The sequence below is a fragment of the Pseudophryne corroboree genome, unplaced genomic scaffold (assembly GCF_028390025.1).
Source record: "Pseudophryne corroboree isolate aPseCor3 unplaced genomic scaffold, aPseCor3.hap2 scaffold_470, whole genome shotgun sequence".
In the NCBI taxonomy this organism is placed as follows: Eukaryota; Metazoa; Chordata; class Amphibia; order Anura; family Myobatrachidae; genus Pseudophryne; species Pseudophryne corroboree.
Window position 1 is genome coordinate 210,317 of NW_026970082.1, and position 17,728 is coordinate 228,044.

Genomic DNA, 17,728 nt, shown 5'->3' on the forward strand with positions numbered 1-17,728 from the left:
TGCGCCACAGAGACACTTTGTAAAAGTATATACTGACAAAGGCTAATAAGCATTCATCTAAAACGTTTCCTAGAAAAACTTTAAAAAGTCAATAATCTGGAGAGTTTTTGTAAGATGTTTCTTCCATCAACCAACGAAGAAACACATTGGTACTTTCCCATGATGAGTGAGTGCTTCAGGATCTCTTGCACTTACATGTGCAGCAGAGTACAGCAATGGAAGCATGCTGGGCCCATAACCCAGAGGTAGGCAGATTGAAACTATCTTCTGCTATATGCATTTTTTTTGTTAATTAAAGAAATCCAAAACTGGGATTGATATTTTGGCTCTTTTATTTTTACTTAAAGTACAACAACTTTTACCATTTTAATTTGTTTTAATAGTATATTGACAGTATTGGTTTCTTTCAAAAATCCACTTCATTTTCTTTACCCTATTATTAAAATGGTAATTGACAAAAACAAACTACATTGTCACCAGAAGAGCAATACAAAATGTACAAGTGATATATTAAAATCATATTTCCAGCTTGAATTTCAATGATGCATTGGGGCAACGATTTTGTGAGAAACATCTTCACCCTTAAATAAAGATTTTCTTAATTCCTTACCTGTGTGCTAATTAGATATCACCTTGTTTTCATATTAAACAGACTTCCACATGAGAAAGCAGCAAGGATGCAGTGGCGTTAATGTTTCCTGGTGTCAACTTGTATTATTTCAGTAGACATTGAAATGAGGATGCATCTTGCTGCCTTTCCAATTAAGCAAGTTTAATTTAGTAATAGGTGAAAAACCATCCTTACAAAGGTGTTAATCAGAGACTTGGCTTTGTGGACACTTTTCAGAGAACAAATTTGTTAGCATAAAAATAAAGCCAGAAAATGAAGAGCTGTTTAATCACTCGATTGGATTTTTCTGCCAGCATATTTTTTTTCTCTGCAACCCACTGCTAAATTGTGCTTCCTAGCTGTTTTTTTATAAAATCACTGAATCAAATCTAACTCTGATTACATCAGAGAAGGCCATGTACCCTACACCATAAGAGGGGGTTTGAAATTTTGACTTGTCTACTTAAATATCACCAAAATCTGATCACAAGTTTAATTACGTCCCTGGGTGGGATTGAACCACCAACCTTTCGGTTAATAGCCGAACACACTAACCGATTGCGCCACAGAGACACTTTGCAAAAAGTGCTTACTGACAAAGGTTAATAAGCATACATCTAGAACGTTTCCTAGAAAAACATAAAAAAATCAATAATCTGGAGAGTTTTTGTAAGATGTTTCTTCCATCAACCAACGAATAAACACATTGGTACTTTCCCATGATGAGTGAGTGCTTCAGGATCTCTTGCACTTACATGTGCAGCAGAGTACTGCAATGGAAGCATGCTGGACCCATAACCCAGAGGTAGGCAGATTGAAACTATCCTTTGCTATATGCATTTTTTTTGTTAATTTAAGTAATCAAAACTGGGATTGATATTTTTGCTCTTTTATTTTTACTTAAAGTACAATAACTTTTACCATTTTAATTTGTTTTAATAGTATATTGACAGTATAGTTTTCTTTCAAAAATCCACTTAATTTTCTTTACCCTGTTATTAAAATGGTAATTGACAAAAAAAACTACATTGTCACCAGAAGAGCAATACAAAATGTACAAGTGATATATTAAAATCATCTTTCCAGCTTGAATTTCAATGATGCATTGGGGCAACAATTTTGTGAGAAACATCTTCACCCTTAAATAAAGATTTTCGTAATTCCTTACCTGTGTGCTAATTAGATATCACCTTGTTTTCACATTAAACAGACTTCCACATGAGAAAGCAGCAAGGATGCAGTGGCGTTAATGTTTCCTGGTGTCAACCTGTATTATTTCAGTAGACATTGAAATGAGGATGCATCTTGCTGCCTTTCCAATGAAGCAAGTTTAATTTAGTAATAGGTGAAAAACCATCCCTACAAAGGTGTTAATCAGAGACTTGGCTTTGTGGACACTTTTCAGAGAACAAATTTGTTAGCATAAAAATTAAGCAAGAAAATTAAGAGCTGTTAAATCAAGCAATTTGATTTTTTTGCAAGCATATTTCTTTTTCTCTGCAACCCACTGCTAAATTGTGCTTCCTAGATGTTTTTATAAAATCACTGAATCAAATCTAACTCTGATTACATCAGAGAAGGCCAGGTACCCTACACAATAAGAGGGGGTTTGAAATTTTGACTTGTCTACTTAAATATCACCAAAATCTGATGACAAGGTCAACTACGTCCCTGGGTGGGATTGAACCACCAACCTTTTGGTTAAAAGCCGTACACACTAACTGATTGTGCCACAGAGACACTTTGCAAAAGTACATACTGACAAAGGCTAATAAGCATTCATCTAAAATGTTTCCTAGAAAAACTTAATAAAGTCAATAATCTGGAGAGTTTTTGTAAGATGTTTCTTCTATCAACCAACGAAGAAACACATTGGTACTTTCCCATGATGAGTGAGTGCTTCAGGATCTCTTGCACTTACATGTGCAGCAGAGTACAGCAATGGAAGCATGCTGGGCCCATAACCCAGAGGTAGGCAGATTGAAACTATCCTCTGCTATATGCATTTTTTTGTTTGTTAATTAAAGTAATCCAAAACTGGGATTGATATTTTGGCTCTTTTATTTTTACTTAAAGTACAATAACTTTTACCATTTTAATTTGTTTTAATAGTATATTGACAGTATTGTTTTCTTTCAAAAATCCACTTAATTTTCTTTACACTATTATTAAAATGGTAATTGACAAAAACAAACTACATTGTCACCAGAAGAGCAATACAAAATGTACAAGTGATATATTAAAATCATCTTTCCAGCTTGAATTTCAATGATGCATTGGGGCAACGATTTTGTGAGAAACATCTTCACCCTTAAATAAAGATTTTCTTAATTCCTTACCTGTGTGCTAATTAGATATCACCTTGTTTTCACATTAAACAGACTTCCACATGAGAAAGCAGCAAGGATGCAGTGGCGTTAATGTTTCCTGGTGTCAACCTGTATTATTTCAGTAGACATTGAAATGAGGATGCATCTTGCTGCCTTTCCAATGAAGCAAGTTTAATTTAGTAATAGGTGAAAAACCATCCTTACAAAGGTGTTAATCAGAGACTTGGCTTTGTGGACACTTTTCAGAGAACAAATTTGTTAGCATAAAAATAAAGCCAGAAAATAAAGAGCTGTTTAATCACTCAATTGGATTTTTCTGCCAGCATATTTTTTTTCTCTGCTACCCACTGCTAAATTGTGCTTCCTAGCTTTTTTTATAAAATCACTGAATCAAATCTAACTCTGATTACATCAGAGAAGGCCAGGTACCCTACACAATAACAGGGGGTATGAAATTTGACTTGTCTACTTAAAGATCACAAAAATCTGATAACAAGGTCAATTACGTCCCTGGGTGGGATTGAACCACTAACCTTTTGGTTAATAGCCGTACATACTAACTGATTGCGCCACAGAGACACTTTGCAAAAGTACATACTGACAAATGCTAATAAGCATTCATCTAAAACGTTTCCTAGAAAAACTTAAAAAAGTCAATAATCTGGAGAGTTTTTGTAAGATGTTTCTTCTATCAACCAACGAAGAAACACATTGGTACTTTCCCATGATGAGTGAGTGCTTCAGGATCTCTTGCACTTACATGTGCAGCAGAGTACAGCAATGGAAGCATGCTGGGCCCATAACCCAGAGGTAGGCAGATTGAAACTATCCTCTGCTATATGCATTTTTTTTTGTTAATTAAAGTAATCCAAAACTGGGATTGATATTTTGTCTCTTTTATTTTTACTTAAAGTACAATAACTTTTACCATTTTAATTTGTTTTAATAGTATATTGACAGTATTGTTTTCTTTCAAAAATCCACTTAATTTTCTTTACCCTATTATTAAAATGGTAATTGACAAAAACAAACTACATTGTCACCAGAAGAGCAATACAAAATGTACAAGTGATATATTAAAATCATCTTTCCAGCTTGAATTTCAACGATGCATTGGGGCAACGATTTTGTGAGAAACATCTTCACCCTTAAATAAAGATTTTCTTAATTCCTTACCTGTGTGCTAATTAGATATCACCAAACAAGGCTTCACCTTCATAGGGAAGAGACTCCCTTTCTTCTTGGAGTCAGCATCAGCATTCTCTTGGTGAATCCACAATGCCCTCCTATCCGACACTGCCATGAAATTGGCCCGTGAACTCAAGAGTCCTATATCCCTTGCAGTCTCACGTAAGTATGCTGCAGTGTCCTTGATATGATACAACGTAAGGAGTATCCCATCTCTCCAGGGTATCTATATCGGATGACAAGGTATTCGACCAATTCTTGAATACTACTACTCACCCATGCACATGTATTTGTATTCTGTCCGCGGCGGGAAATGAATAAACAACCAGAATCCTTTTGGGGATTTGAAACCATTTTGTCGAGCTGGCCCAGACTTTCTCAAACAGAGATGGAGGAACGTTACATCAGCTTTCATTATATATCTATATATACATACATATAGACCCCTTTGTCAGGAACAGCAGGGTCTTCAGTGATTTTAATATGTCCATAATATCCACAATCATGTACTGAATGCTCCTTGCCAATATTGGATCTAATCAGGAAACTTATGGTCGACATAAGTATCAGTATCCGTGTCAGTATCAGTGTGTAGTAACTGGGCAAAATAACATTTTTGCGACCCAGCGGGGCCTGAGGGAAAAGAAACATAGCCATGAATATCACATCTATTCTCTACGTCTGTGTCTGGGACACAGATTTATCCAACCTTACTCTGATATTACTGAAACATTTACCCAGTCAGTTATCGGTGGTGCCAACAGGGCCACCATCATATGTCTGCATTCCTAATATAGTTTCCTCTTGGGAAAAACAGGTCAGATTTCTTTGTCTCAGATCTTCCTCTAGCCTTGTTCTTCTTTTGAGAGTTCCCTTGTGCTGCCTCAGTTGGATCTCCTTCACTTGACAGGGGGGTGCCCGAGCAGCGACCCTCCCCAGCTCTAGCCCAACTCCTACTTACGTGCCAAGTGAGATACTATGATCAGGAAGGTGCTTCTCCCAGGGCAAGGCTCACCCATTGCACTCTGGGTGTGCTGCTCCTGCGATTTCCCCAAATGTGGGACACTTGACTGCATAATTTGTGTTTCCACTGGTCTGCTTTCATATAATTCAGATCTCTTTGTCTCAGGTCTCTCTCCAGCCTAGTTTGCTGTCTGTTTCCACTTCTTTTTTTTTTGAGCCCCTCCCTTCTATACCCTTGTGCACTATCCTGACTTCTCCTCCTGTCTGCTTACTTTGTGCCTTCCAACGCACAATGCGAACTACAGGTAGTGCTGCAGTGCCCACACCCTTTTACTTGCCTTACAGAGCAGCTCTGGAGCTGTTACAGTGCCCAGCTGCTGCAAGAAATCAGCTTGAATGCTTCAGGGGCTGGGGCATAGCCAACATGAGCCCCACACCGAAGGAGGGTGGAGGTGTTTAATGCGAACTAGGGGTCATCCAAGCGCCGCAAAAGGCCGCCATGCCCTGCACGCCCCTTTTCTCTTTTCATATGCAGATGAGGGTTGAAGCCAACTTTGACCCACTGCTTGGATGACATCACCGTATGCAAATCCATCTGCTGCAGGCCTTCCCCCAGGAATGCTTGTACTAGTTGTTGCATTTGGTTTGTTGTTTGGGGGTGCTTCAGTATTAGGCAGCCTTCTGCCCTCCCATGTTCATCTGAAAATATGTGTTCTCCCTGCAGTTGTTGTCCCCAGATGAGAGTTCCCTTGTGCTGCCTCAGTTGAATCTCCTTTACTTGACAGAGATGTGCCTGAGCAGCGGCCCTCCCCAGCTCTATCCCAAATCATACTTATTTTGCATAGGAGATACCATGGTCATGAAGATTGTTCTCCCAGGGTGAGGTTCATTCATTGCATTCTGAGTATGCTAACCCCTGTGATTTCCCCAAATGTGGGAAACTCGACTGCATTATTTGTGGTAGTGGGGGACTGTGTTTGTGCTTTCCTCTGGTCAGCTCTGGTAAAAGTCAGATTTCTTTGTCTCAGATCTTCCTCTAGCCTTGTTCTTCTTTCGAGAGTTCCCTTGTGCTGCCTCAGTTGGATCTCCTTCATTTGACAGGGGGGTGCCCGAGCAGCGACCCTCCCCAGCTCTAGCCCAACTCCTACTTACCTGCCAGGTGAGATACTATGATCATGAAGGTGCTTCTCCCAGGGCAAGACTCACCCATTGCACTCTGGGTGTGCTGCCCCTGTGATTTCCCCAAATGTGGGAAACTTGGCTGCATAATTTGTGTTTCCACTGGTCGGCTTTCATATAATTCAGATTTCTTTGTCTTAGGTCTCTCTCCAGCCTAGTTTGCTGTCTGCTGGCATACTCTCTCTCTGTCTCTCCAAAGGGCCTTGTGGGGAAACTGTCTTCAGAAAAAGCATTCCCTGTGTGTGTAGTGTGTCGGTACACGTGTGTCGACATGTCTGAGGAAGAAGGCTATATTAGAGAGGAGCGGGAGCAAATGAACGTGGTGTCTCCGCCGACACCTGATTGGATGGATATGTGGAATGTTTAAAATGCTAGTGTAAACTCATTGCACAAAAGATTAGACAAGGCAGAAGCTTTGGGACAGTCAGGGTCTCAACCAATGCCTAATCCTATGTCGCAGGGACTGTCAGGGTCTCATAAGCGCCCACTATCCAGATTGTTGACACAGATACCGACACGGATTCTGACTCCAGTGTCGATTACGATGATGCAAAGTTACAGCCAAAATTGGCAAAATACATTTGATATATGATTATGGCAATAAAAGATGTTTTGCACATCACAGAGGAGCCCCCTATCCCTGACAAGAGGGTACATATGTACAAGGGAAAGAAGCCTGAGGTAACCTTTCCCCCCTCACACGAGCTGAACGAGTTATGTGAAAAAGCTTGGGAATCTCCTGCAGATTTCCAAAAGGATTCCCCTTTCCCATCAACGGATAGGTTACGATGGGAATCCTCCCCTTGGGTGGACAAAGCATTAACACGCTTATCCAAGAAGGTAGCCCTCCCGTCCCAGGATACGGCTACCCTCAAAGAGTCTGCTGACCGCAAACAGGAGATTACCCTGAAGTCCATTTATACACATTCAGGTACCTTACTCAGACCGGCAATTGCGTCGGCCTGGGTGTGTAGTGCTGTAGCGGCATGGACGGATACCCTAGATAAGGCTACTATTTTATTGCCCCTGGGGCATATAAGAGATGCTGTCCTATATATGTGTGTATGCAAACTACAGGTGGTGCTGCAGGGCTCACACCCTTTTACTTGTCTTGTAGAGCAACTCTGGAGCTGTTACTGGGTCCAGCTGCTGCAAGAAATCAGCTTGAATGCTTCAGGGGCTTGGGCATGGCCAACATGAGCCCCACACTGATGGGGGTGTATAAAGCGATCTAGGGGTCATCCAAGCGCAACCCCACAAAGGCCGCCATGCCCTGCGTGACCATTTTCTCTTTTCATATGCAGACGAGGGTTGCAGCCAACTATGCCCATTGCTTGGATGACATCACCGTATGCAAATCCGTCTGCTGCAGACCTTTCCCCAGGAATGCTTGTACTAGTTGTTGCATATGGTTTGATGTTTGAGGGTGCTTCAGTATTAGGCAGCCTTCCGCCCTCTCATGTTCATCTGAAAATATGTGGTCTCCCTGCAGTTCCCTTGTGCTTCCTCAGTTGAATCTCCTTAACTTGACGGGTGTGTGCCCGAGCAGCCGCCCTCCACAGCCCTATCCCAGCACATGCTTTTCTTGCGTATGAGATCTCTTGATCATGAAGATAGTTCTCACAGGGTGAGGTTCATCCATTACATTTTAAAGTAGGAAGGTACAAATTACATATTCAAATTACATATATGTGCTGGATTCAAATGTTTTCCCCCCTTCCTTTCTCAATTGTGCCCATCAGCAGCTATTCTAATGTTGCTGCCAATGGGTGTGACACATTCATTTCTTCTGTGGGGTACACTGGACTCCATAAGGATTCACATTGGGGTGTAGAGTAGGATCTTGATCTGAGGCACCAACAGGCTCAAAGCTTTTGACTGTTCCCAAGATGCTCAGCGCCCCCTCCTCTATAACCTCGCTTCCATGAACAGGGAGCTCAGTTTGTAGTTGGTGCCTTCAGTAGCAGGCCACTTAAGAGGGGGCTGCCTCAGGCAGCCTATTCTTAGCTATTAATTTTGACAAGAAAAGAAGAACTTTTATTTATAAGAATCTACAAGGGCTGCAGCGGCCCTCCCCAGCCCTATCCCAAATCATACTTATTTTGCATAGGAGATACCATGGTCATGAAGATTGTTCTCCCAGGGTGAGGTTCATTCATTGCATTCTGGGTATGCTGACCCCTGTGATTTCCCCAAATGTGGGAAACTCAACTGCATTATTTGTGGTAGTGGGGGACTGTGTTTGTGCTTTCTTCTGGTCAACTCCCCCCTCTTCCTGCTGTGTTCGGCCACCCCCTACCCCCTCCCCTCCCTGCCGTGTGTCCGGTCACCCTCCCCTCTCTGCTGTGTGTCCAGCCACCCCCCCCCCTCTCAGCTGTGTGTCCGGCCACCCCCCCCAGACACGCAGCGCCTGACACACACAGACATGCAACGCCTGACACGCATACGCATATGCAGCGCTGGACGCACACGCACACAGCACCTGACACACACACACACACACAGCACCTGACACACACGCACACACACAGCACCTGACACACACACACACAGCACCTGACACTCACACGGACCTGACACACGCGCACACACTCACACGCAGCACCTGACACACGCACACACAGACGCAGCACCTGACACTCACACGGACCTGACACACACGCACACACTCACACGCGGCGCCTGACGCACATAGACACGCGGCGCCTGACGCACATAGACACGCGGCGCCTGACGCACACGCGGCGCCTGACGCACACGCGGCGCCTGACGCACACGCGGCGCCTGACAGACACGCGGCGCCTGACACACACGCACAGGCAGCGCCTGGCACACACGCACAGGCAGCGCCTGACACACACGCAGCGCCTGACACACACAGACACGCAGCGCCTGACACACACAGACACGCAGCGCCTAACGCACAGGCAGCGCCTGACACACGCAGCGCCTGACACACGCAGCGCCTGACACACGCAGCGCCTGACACACGCAGCGCCTGACACACACACGCACCTGACACTCACATGCTCCTGACACACGAAGCATGATGGCCTAACAGGAGGCTTTAAAATTTTCTTTCTAGTGACCTTCGTTTGGGAGAAAAATGCAAAGGTACAAGACAGCTTTTCCTTGCCAATATCTCTCTTTTGCAAAGAGCTGCGCATTGGAAAATTCAGGGCTATGTCGTGTAGATGATGGCCTAACAGGAGGCTTTAAAATTATCTTTCTAGTGTCCTTCGTTTGGGAGAAAAATGCAAAGGTACAAGACAGCTTTTCCTTGCCAATATCTCTCTTTTGCAAAGAGCTGCGCATTGGAAAATTCAGGGCTATGTCGTGTAGATGATGGCCTAACAGGAGGCTTTAAAATTATCTTTCTAGTGTCCTTCGTTTGGGAGAAAAATGCAAAGGTACAAGACAGCTTTTCCTTGCCAATATCTCTCTTTTGCAAAGAGCTGCGCATTGGAAAATTCAGGGCTATGTCGTGTAGATGATGGCCTATCAGGAGGCTTTAACATTTTCTTTCTAGTGTCCTTCGTTTGGGAGAAAAATGCAAAGGTACAAGACAGCTTTTCCTTGCCAATATCTCTCTTTTGCAAAGAGCTGCGCATTGGAAAATTCAGGGCTATGTCGTGTAGATGATGGCCTAACAGGAGGCTTTAAAATTTTCTTTCTAGTGTCCTTCGTTTGGGAGAAAAATGCAAAGGTACAAGACAACTTTTCCTTGCCAATATCTCTCTTTTGCAAAGAGCTGCGCATTGGAAAATTCAGGGCTATGTCGTGTAGATGATGGCCTAACAGGAGGCTTTAAAATTTTCTTTCTAGTGACCTTCGTTTGGGAGAAAAATGCAAAGGTACAAGACAGCTTTTCCTTGCCAATATCTCTCTTTTGCAAAGAGCTGCGCATTGGAAAATTCAGGGCTATGTCGTGTAGATGATGGCCTATCAGGAGGCTTTAACATTTTCTTTCTAGTGTCCTTCGTTTGGGAGAAAAATGCAAAGGTACAAGACAGCTTTTCCTTGCCAATATCTCTCTTTTGCAAAGAGCTGCGCATTGGAAAATTCAGGGCTATGTCGTGTAGATGATGGCCTAACAGGAGGCTTTAAAATTTTCTTTCTAGTGTCCTTCGTTTGGGAGAAAAATGCAAAGGTACAAGACAACTTTTCCTTGCCAATATCTCTCTTTTGCAAAGAGCTGCGCATTGGAAAATTCAGGGCTATGTCGTGTAGATGATGGCCTAACAGGAGGCTTTAAAATTTTCTTTCTAGTGACCTTCGTTTGGGAGAAAAATGCAAAGGTACAAGACAGCTTTTCCTTGCCAATATCTCTCTTTTGCAAAGAGCTGCGCATTGGAAAATTCAGGGCTATGTCGTGTAGATGATGGCCTAACAGGAGGCTTTAAAATTATCTTTCTAGTGTCCTTCGTTTGGGAGAAAAATGCAAAGGTACAAGACAGCTTTTCCTTGCCAATATCTCTCTTTTGCAAAGAGCTGCGCATTGGAAAATTCAGGGCTATGTCGTGTAGATGATGGCCTAACAGGAGGCTTTAAAATTATCTTTCTAGTGTCCTTCGTTTGGGAGAAAAATGCAAAGGTACAAGACAGCTTTTCCTTGCCAATATCTCTCTTTTGCAAAGAGCTGCGCATTGGAAAATTCAGGGCTATGTCGTGTAGATGATGGCCTAACAGGAGGCTTTAAAATTTTCTTTCTAGTGTCCTTCGTTTGGGAGAAAAATGCAAAGGTACAAGACAGCTTTTCCTTGCCAATATCTCTCTTTTGCAAAGAGCTGGGCATTGGAAAATTCAGGGCTATACCGTGTAGATGAAGCACTAACAGGAGGCTTTAAAATTTTCTTTCTAGTGTCCTTCGTTTGGGAGAAAAATGCAAAGGTACAAGACAGCTTTTCCTTGCCAATATCTCTCTTTTGCAAAGAGCTGCGCATTGGAAAATTCAGGGCTATGCCGTGTAGATGATGGCCTAACAGGAGGCTTAAAAATTTTCTTTCTAGTGTCCTTCGTTTGGGAGAAAAATGCAAAGGTACAAGACAGCTTTTCCTTGCCAATATCTCTCTTTTGCAAAGAGCTGCGCATTGGAAAATTCAGGGCTATGTCGTGTAGATGATGGCCTAACAGGAGGCTTTAAAATTTTCTTTCTAGTGACCTTCGTTTGGGAGAAAAATGCAAAGGTACAAGACAGCTTTTCCTTGCCAATATCTCTCTTTTGCAAAGAGCTGCGCATTGGAAAATTCAGGGCTATGTCGTGTAGATGATGGCCTAACAGGAGGCTTTAAAATTTTCTTTCTAGTGTCCTTCGTTTGGGAGAAAAATGCAAAGGTACAAGACAGCTTTTCCTTGCCAATATCTTTCTTTTGCAAAGAGCTGCGCATTGGAAAATTCAGGGCTATGTCGTGTAGATGATGGCCTAACAGTAGGCTTTAAAATTATCTTTCTAGTGTCCTTCGTTTGGGAGAAAAATGCAAAGGTACAAGACAGCTTTTCCTTGCCAATATCTCTCTTTTGCAAAGAGCTGCGCATTGGAAAATTCAGGGCTATACCGTGTAGATGAAGCACTATCAGGAGGCTTTAAAATTTTCATTCTAGTGTCCTTCGTTTGGGAGAAAAATGCAAAGGTACAAGACAGCTTTTCCTTGCCAATATCTCTCCTTTGCAAAGAGCTGCGCATTGGAAAATTCAGGGCTATGCCGTGTAGATGATGGCCTAACAGGAAGCTTTAAAATTTTCTTTCTAGTGTCCTTCGTTTGGGAGAAAAATGCAAAGGTACAAGACAGCTTTTCCTTGCCAATATCTCTCTTTTGCAAAGAGCTGTGCATTGGAAAATTCAGGGCTATGTCGTGTAGATGATGGCCTAACAGGAGGCTTTAAAATTATCTTTCTAGTGTCCTTCGTTTGGGAGAAAAATGCAAAGGTACAAGACAGCTTTTCCTTGCCAATATCTCTCTTTTGCAAAGAGCTGCGCATTGTAAAAATCAGGGCTATGTCGTGTAGATGATGGCCTAACAGGAGGCTTTAAAATTATCTTTCTAGTGTCCTTCGTTTGGGAGAAAAATGCAAAGGTACAAGACAGCTTTTCCTTGCCAATATCTCTCTTTTGCAAAGAGCTACGCATTGGAAAATTCAGGGCTATGTCTTGTAGATGATGGCCTAACAGTAGGCTTTAAAATTTTCTTTCTAGTGTCCTTCGTTTGGGAGAAAAATGCAAAGGTACAAGACAGCTTTTCCTTGCCAATATCTCTCTTTTGCAAAGAGCTACGCATTGGAAAATTCAGGGCTATGTCTTGTAGATGATGGCCTAACAGTAGGCTTTAAAATTTTCTTTCTAGTGTCCTTCTTTTGGGAGAAAAATGCAAAGGTACAAGACAGCTTTTCCTTGCCAATATCTCTCTTTTGCAAAGAGCTGCGCATTGGAAAATTCAGGGCTATGTCGTGTAGATGATGGCCTAACAGGAGGCTTTAAAATTATCTTTCTAGTGTCCTTCGTTTGGGAGAAAAATGCAAAGGTACAAGACAGCTTTTCCTTGCCAATATCTCTCTTTTGCAAAGAGCTACGCATTGGAAAATTCAGGGCTATGTCGTGTAGATGATGGCCTAACAGGAGGCTTTAACATTTTCTTTCTAGTGTCCTTCGTTTGGGAGAAAAATGCAATGGTACAAGACAGCTTTTCCTTGCCAATATCTCTCTTTTGCAAAGAGCTGCGCATTGGAAAATTCAGGGCTATGTCGTGTAGATGATGGAATAACAGGAGGCTTTAAAATTTTCTTTCTAGTGTCCTTCGTATGGGAGAAAAATGCAAAGGTACAAGACAGCTTTTCCTTGCCAATATCTCTCTTTTGCAAAGAGCTGCGCATTGGAAAATTCAGGGCTATGCCGTGTAGATGATGGCCTAACAGGAGGCTTTAAAATTTTCTTTCTAGTGTCCTTCGTTTGGGAGAAAAATGCAAAGGTACAAGACAGCTTTTCCTTGCCAATATCTCTCTTTTGCAAAGAGCTGCGCATTGGAAAATTCAGGGCTATGTCGTGTAGATGATGGCCTAACAGGAGGCTTTAAAATTATCTTTCTCTATCGTCCTAAGTGGATGCTGGGGTTCCTGAAAGGACCATGGGGAATAGCGGCTCCGCAGGAGACAGGGCACAAAAGTAAAGCTTTTACAGGTCAGGTGGTGTGTACTGGCTCCTCCCCCTATGACCCTCCTCCAGACTCCAGTTAGATTTTTGTGCCCGGCCGAGAAGGGTGCAATTCTAGGTGGCTCTCATAAAGAGCTGCTTAGAGAGTTTAGCTTAGGTTTTTTATTTTACAGTGATTCCTGCTGGCAACAGGATCACTGCAACGAGGGACAGAGGGGAGAAGAAGTGAACTCACCTGCGTGCAGGATGGATTGGCTTCTTGGCTACTGGACATGAAGCTCCAGAGGGACGATCACAGGTACAGCCTGGATGGTCACCGGAGCCACGCCGCCGGCCCCCTCACAGATGCTGAAGCAAGAAGAGGTCCAGAATCGGCGGCTGAAGACTCCTGCAGTCTTCTTAAGGTAGCGCACAGCACTGCAGCTGTGCGCCATTTTCCTCTCAGCACACTTCACACGGCAGTCACTGAGGGTGCAGGGCGCTGGGGGGGGGGCGCCCTGGGAGGCAAATGAAAACCTTCAAAAAGGCTAAAAATACCTCACATATAGCCCCAGAGGCTATATGGAGATATTTACCCCTGCCTAAATGTACTAAATAGCGGGAGACGAGCCCGCCGAAAAAGGGGCGGGGCCTATCTCCTCAGCACACGGCGCCATTTTCTGTCACAGCTCCGCTGGTCAGGAAGGCTCCCAGGTCTCTCCCCTGCACTGCACTACAGAAACAGGGTATAACAGAGAGGGGGGGCAAAATAAATGGCAATATATTAATATAAAAGCAGCTATAAGGGAGCACTTAATCATAAGGCTATCCCTGTCATATATAGCGCTTTTTGGTGTGTGCTGGCAGACTCTCCCTCTGTCTCCCCAAAGGGCTAGTGGGTCCTGTCTTCGTATAGAGCATTCCCTGTGTGTCTGCTGTGTGTCGGTACGTGTGTGTCGACATGTATGAGGACGTTATTGGTGTGGAGGCGGAGCAATTGCCAAATATGAGGATGTCACCTCCTAGGGGGTCGACACCAGAATGGATGCCTTTATTTGTGGAATTACGGGATAGCGTCAACTCGCTTAAGCAGTCGTTTGCCGACATGAGGCGGCCGGACACTCAATTAGTGCCTGTCCAGGCGCCTCAAACACCGTCAGGGGCTGTAAAACGCCCCTTGCCTCAGTCGGTCGACACAGACCCAGACACAGGCACTGATTCCGGTGGTGAAGGTGACGAATCAACCGTATTTTCCAGTAGGGCCACACGTTATATGATTTTGGCAATAAAGGAGATGTTACATTTAGCTGATACTACAGGTACCACTAAACAGGGTATTATGTGGGGTGTGAAAAAACTACCAGTAGTTTTTACCGAATCAGAAGAATTAAATGACGTGTGTGATGAAGCGTGGGGTGCCCCGATAAAAAACTGCTAATTTCAAAGAAGTTATTGGCTTTATACCCTTTCCCGCCAGAGGTTAGGGAGCGCTGGGAAACACCTCCTAGGGTGGACAAAGCGCTAACACGCTTATCAAAACAAGTGGCGTTACCCTCTCCTGAGACGGCCGCACTTAAAGATCCATCAGATAGGAGGATGGAAAATATCCAAAAAGGTATATACACACATGCAGGTGTTATACTACGACCAGCTATTGCGACTGCCTGGATGTGCAGTGCTGGGGTAGTTTGGTCAGAGTCCCTGATCGAAAATATTGATACCCTGGACAGGGACAATATTTTACTGTCGTTAGAACAAATAAAGGATGCATTTCTTTATATGCGTGATGCACAGAGAGATATCTGCACACTGGCATCACGGGTAAGTGTGCTATGTCCATTTCGGCCAGAAGAGCTTTATGGACACGACAGTGGACAGGCGATGCGTAGAGGAGTTATTTGGGGTCGGTCTATCGGATTTGGTGGCCACGGCTACGGCCGGGATATCCACCTTTCTACCTCAAGTCACTCCCCAACAGAAAAAGGCACCGACCTTTCAACCGCAGCCCTTTCGTTCCTTTAAAAATAAGAGAGCAAAGGGCTATTCATATCTGCCACGAGGCAGAGGACGAGGGAAGAGACAGCAACAGGCAGCTCCTTCCCAGGAACAGAAGCCCTCCCCGGCTTCTACAAAAGCCTCAGCATGACGCTGGGGCTTCGCAAGCGGACTCGGGGGCGGTAGGCGGTCGTCTCAAGAATTACAGCGCGCAGTGGGCTCACTCGCAGGTAAATCCCTGGATCCTGCAGATAATATCTCAGGGGTACAGGTTGAAATTAGAGACAGAGCCACCTCGCCGTTTCCTGAAGTCTGCTTTACCAACGTCCCCCTCAGAAAGGGAGACGGTTTTGGAAGCCATTCACAAGCTGTATTCTCAGCAGGTGATAGTCAAGGTACCTCTTCTACAACAAGGGAAGGGGTATTATTCCACTCTTTTTGTGGTACCGAAGCCGGATGGCTCGGTAAGGCCTATTCTAAATCTGAAGTCCTTGAACCTGTACATAAAGAAGTTCAAGTTCAAGATGGAGTCACTCAGAGCAGTGATAGCGAACCTGGAAGAAGGGGACTTTATGGTATCCTTGGACATCAAGGATGCGTATCTCCACGTTCCAATTACCCCTCACACCAGGGGTACCTCAGGTTCGTTGTTCAAAACTGTCACTATCAGTTTCAGACGCTGCCGTTTGGTTTGTCCACGGCACCTCGGGTCTTTACAAAGGTAATGGCCGAGATAATATTTCTTCTTCGAAGAAAAGGCGTATTAATTATCCCATACTTGGACGATCTCCTAATAAGGGCAAGGTCCAGAGAACAGCTAGAGATGGGTTTAGCACTATCTCAAGAGGTGCTAAAGCAGCACGGATGGATTCTGAATATTCCAAAATCCCAATTAATGCCGACAACTCGTCTGCTGTTCCTGGGGATGATTCTGGACACAGTTCAGAAAAAGGTTTTTCTTCCCGAAGAAAAAGCCAAGGAGTTATCTGACCTGGTCAGGAACCTCCTAAAACCAGGAAAGGTGTCTGTACATCAATGCACAAGAGTCCTGGGAAAAAATGGTAGCTTCTTACGAAGCAATCCCTTTCGGCAGATTCCATGCAAAGGGATCTGTTGGACAAATGGTCAGGGTCGCATCTTCAGATGCACCTGCGGATAACCCTGTCGCCGAGGACAAGGGTATCCCTTCTGTGGTGGTTGCAGGAGGCTCATCTATTGGAGGGCCGCAGATTCGGCATGCAGGATTGGATCCTGGTGACCACGGATGCCAGCCTGAGAGGCTGGGGAGCAGTCACACAGGGAAGAAATTTCCAGGGAGTGTGGTCGAGCCTGAAAAAGTCTCTTCACATAAGCATTCTGGAACTAAGAGCAATCTACAATGCTCTAAGCCAGGCGGAACCTCTGCTTCAAGGAAGACCGGTGTTGATCCAGTCGGACAACATCACGGCAGTCGCCCATGTAAACAGACAGGGCGGCACAAGAAGCAGGAGGGCAATGGCAGAAGCTGCCAGGATCCTTCGCTGGGCGGAGAATCACGTGATAGCACTGTCAGCAGTATTCATCCCGGGCGTGGACAACTGGGAAGCAGACTTCCTCAGCAGACACGACCTTCACCCAGGAGAGTGGGGACTTCATCCAGAAGTTTTCCACATGCTATTAAACCGTTGGGTAAAACCAATGGTGGACATGATGGCGTCTCGCCTCAACAAAACACTGGACAGGTATTGCGCCAGGTCAAGAGATCCGCAGGCAATAGCTGTGGACGCGCTGGTAACACCTTGGGTGTACCAGTCGGTATATGTGTTTCCTCCTCTGCCTCTCATACCAAAGGTATTGAGGATTATACGGCAAAGAGGAGTAAGACTAGTGGCTCCGGATTGGCCAAGAAGGACTTGGTACCCGGAACTTCAAGAGATGGTCACGGACGATCCGTGGCCTCTAGTTCTGAGAAGGGACCTGCTTCAGCAGGGTCCTTGTCTTTTTCAAGACTTACCGCGGCTGCGTTTTGACGGCATGGCGTTTGAATGCCAGATCCTAAAAGGAAAAGGCATTCCAGAAGAAGTCATTCCTACCTTGATAAAGGCAAGGAAGGAAGTCACCGCGAAGCATTATCGCCGTATTTGGCGAAAATATGTTGCGTGGTGCGAGCAGCGGAGTGCTCCGATGGAGGAATTTCAACTGGGTCGTTTTCCTACATTTCCTGCAATCAGGATTGTCTATGGGTCTCAAATTGGGATCTATTAAGGTTCAAATTTCGGCCCTATCAATATTCTTCCAAAAAGAATTGGCCTCAGTCCCTGAGGTCCAGATTTTTATCAAAGGAGTACTGCATATACAGCC

At 44.3% G+C, this 17,728-nt stretch overlaps 5 non-coding genes across 5 annotated transcripts; 4 read left to right on the forward strand and 1 right to left on the reverse strand.

Annotated features, from left to right (window-relative positions):
- Positions 1-1,109: 1,109 nt before the first annotated feature.
- On the reverse strand, positions 1,110-1,183 carry TRNAN-AUU (transfer RNA asparagine (anticodon AUU)). The gene has a single exon. It is a non-coding gene; the product is annotated as a tRNA-Asn (tRNA).
- Positions 1,184-5,081: 3,898 nt separating this feature from the next.
- On the forward strand, positions 5,082-5,244 carry LOC135027671 (U1 spliceosomal RNA). Its single transcript, XR_010224077.1, has one exon. It is a non-coding gene; the product is annotated as a U1 spliceosomal RNA (small nuclear RNA).
- Positions 5,245-5,919: 675 nt separating this feature from the next.
- Positions 5,920-6,083, forward strand: LOC135027666 (U1 spliceosomal RNA). The gene has a single exon (XR_010224072.1). It is a non-coding gene; the product is annotated as a U1 spliceosomal RNA (small nuclear RNA).
- A 152-nt stretch (positions 6,084-6,235) lies between these two features.
- Positions 6,236-6,398, forward strand: LOC135027673 (U1 spliceosomal RNA). Its single transcript, XR_010224079.1, has one exon. It is a non-coding gene; the product is annotated as a U1 spliceosomal RNA (small nuclear RNA).
- Positions 6,399-8,363: 1,965 nt separating this feature from the next.
- Positions 8,364-8,527, forward strand: LOC135027668 (U1 spliceosomal RNA). Its single transcript, XR_010224074.1, has one exon. It is a non-coding gene; the product is annotated as a U1 spliceosomal RNA (small nuclear RNA).
- The last annotated feature ends 9,201 nt before the right edge of the window (positions 8,528-17,728 follow it).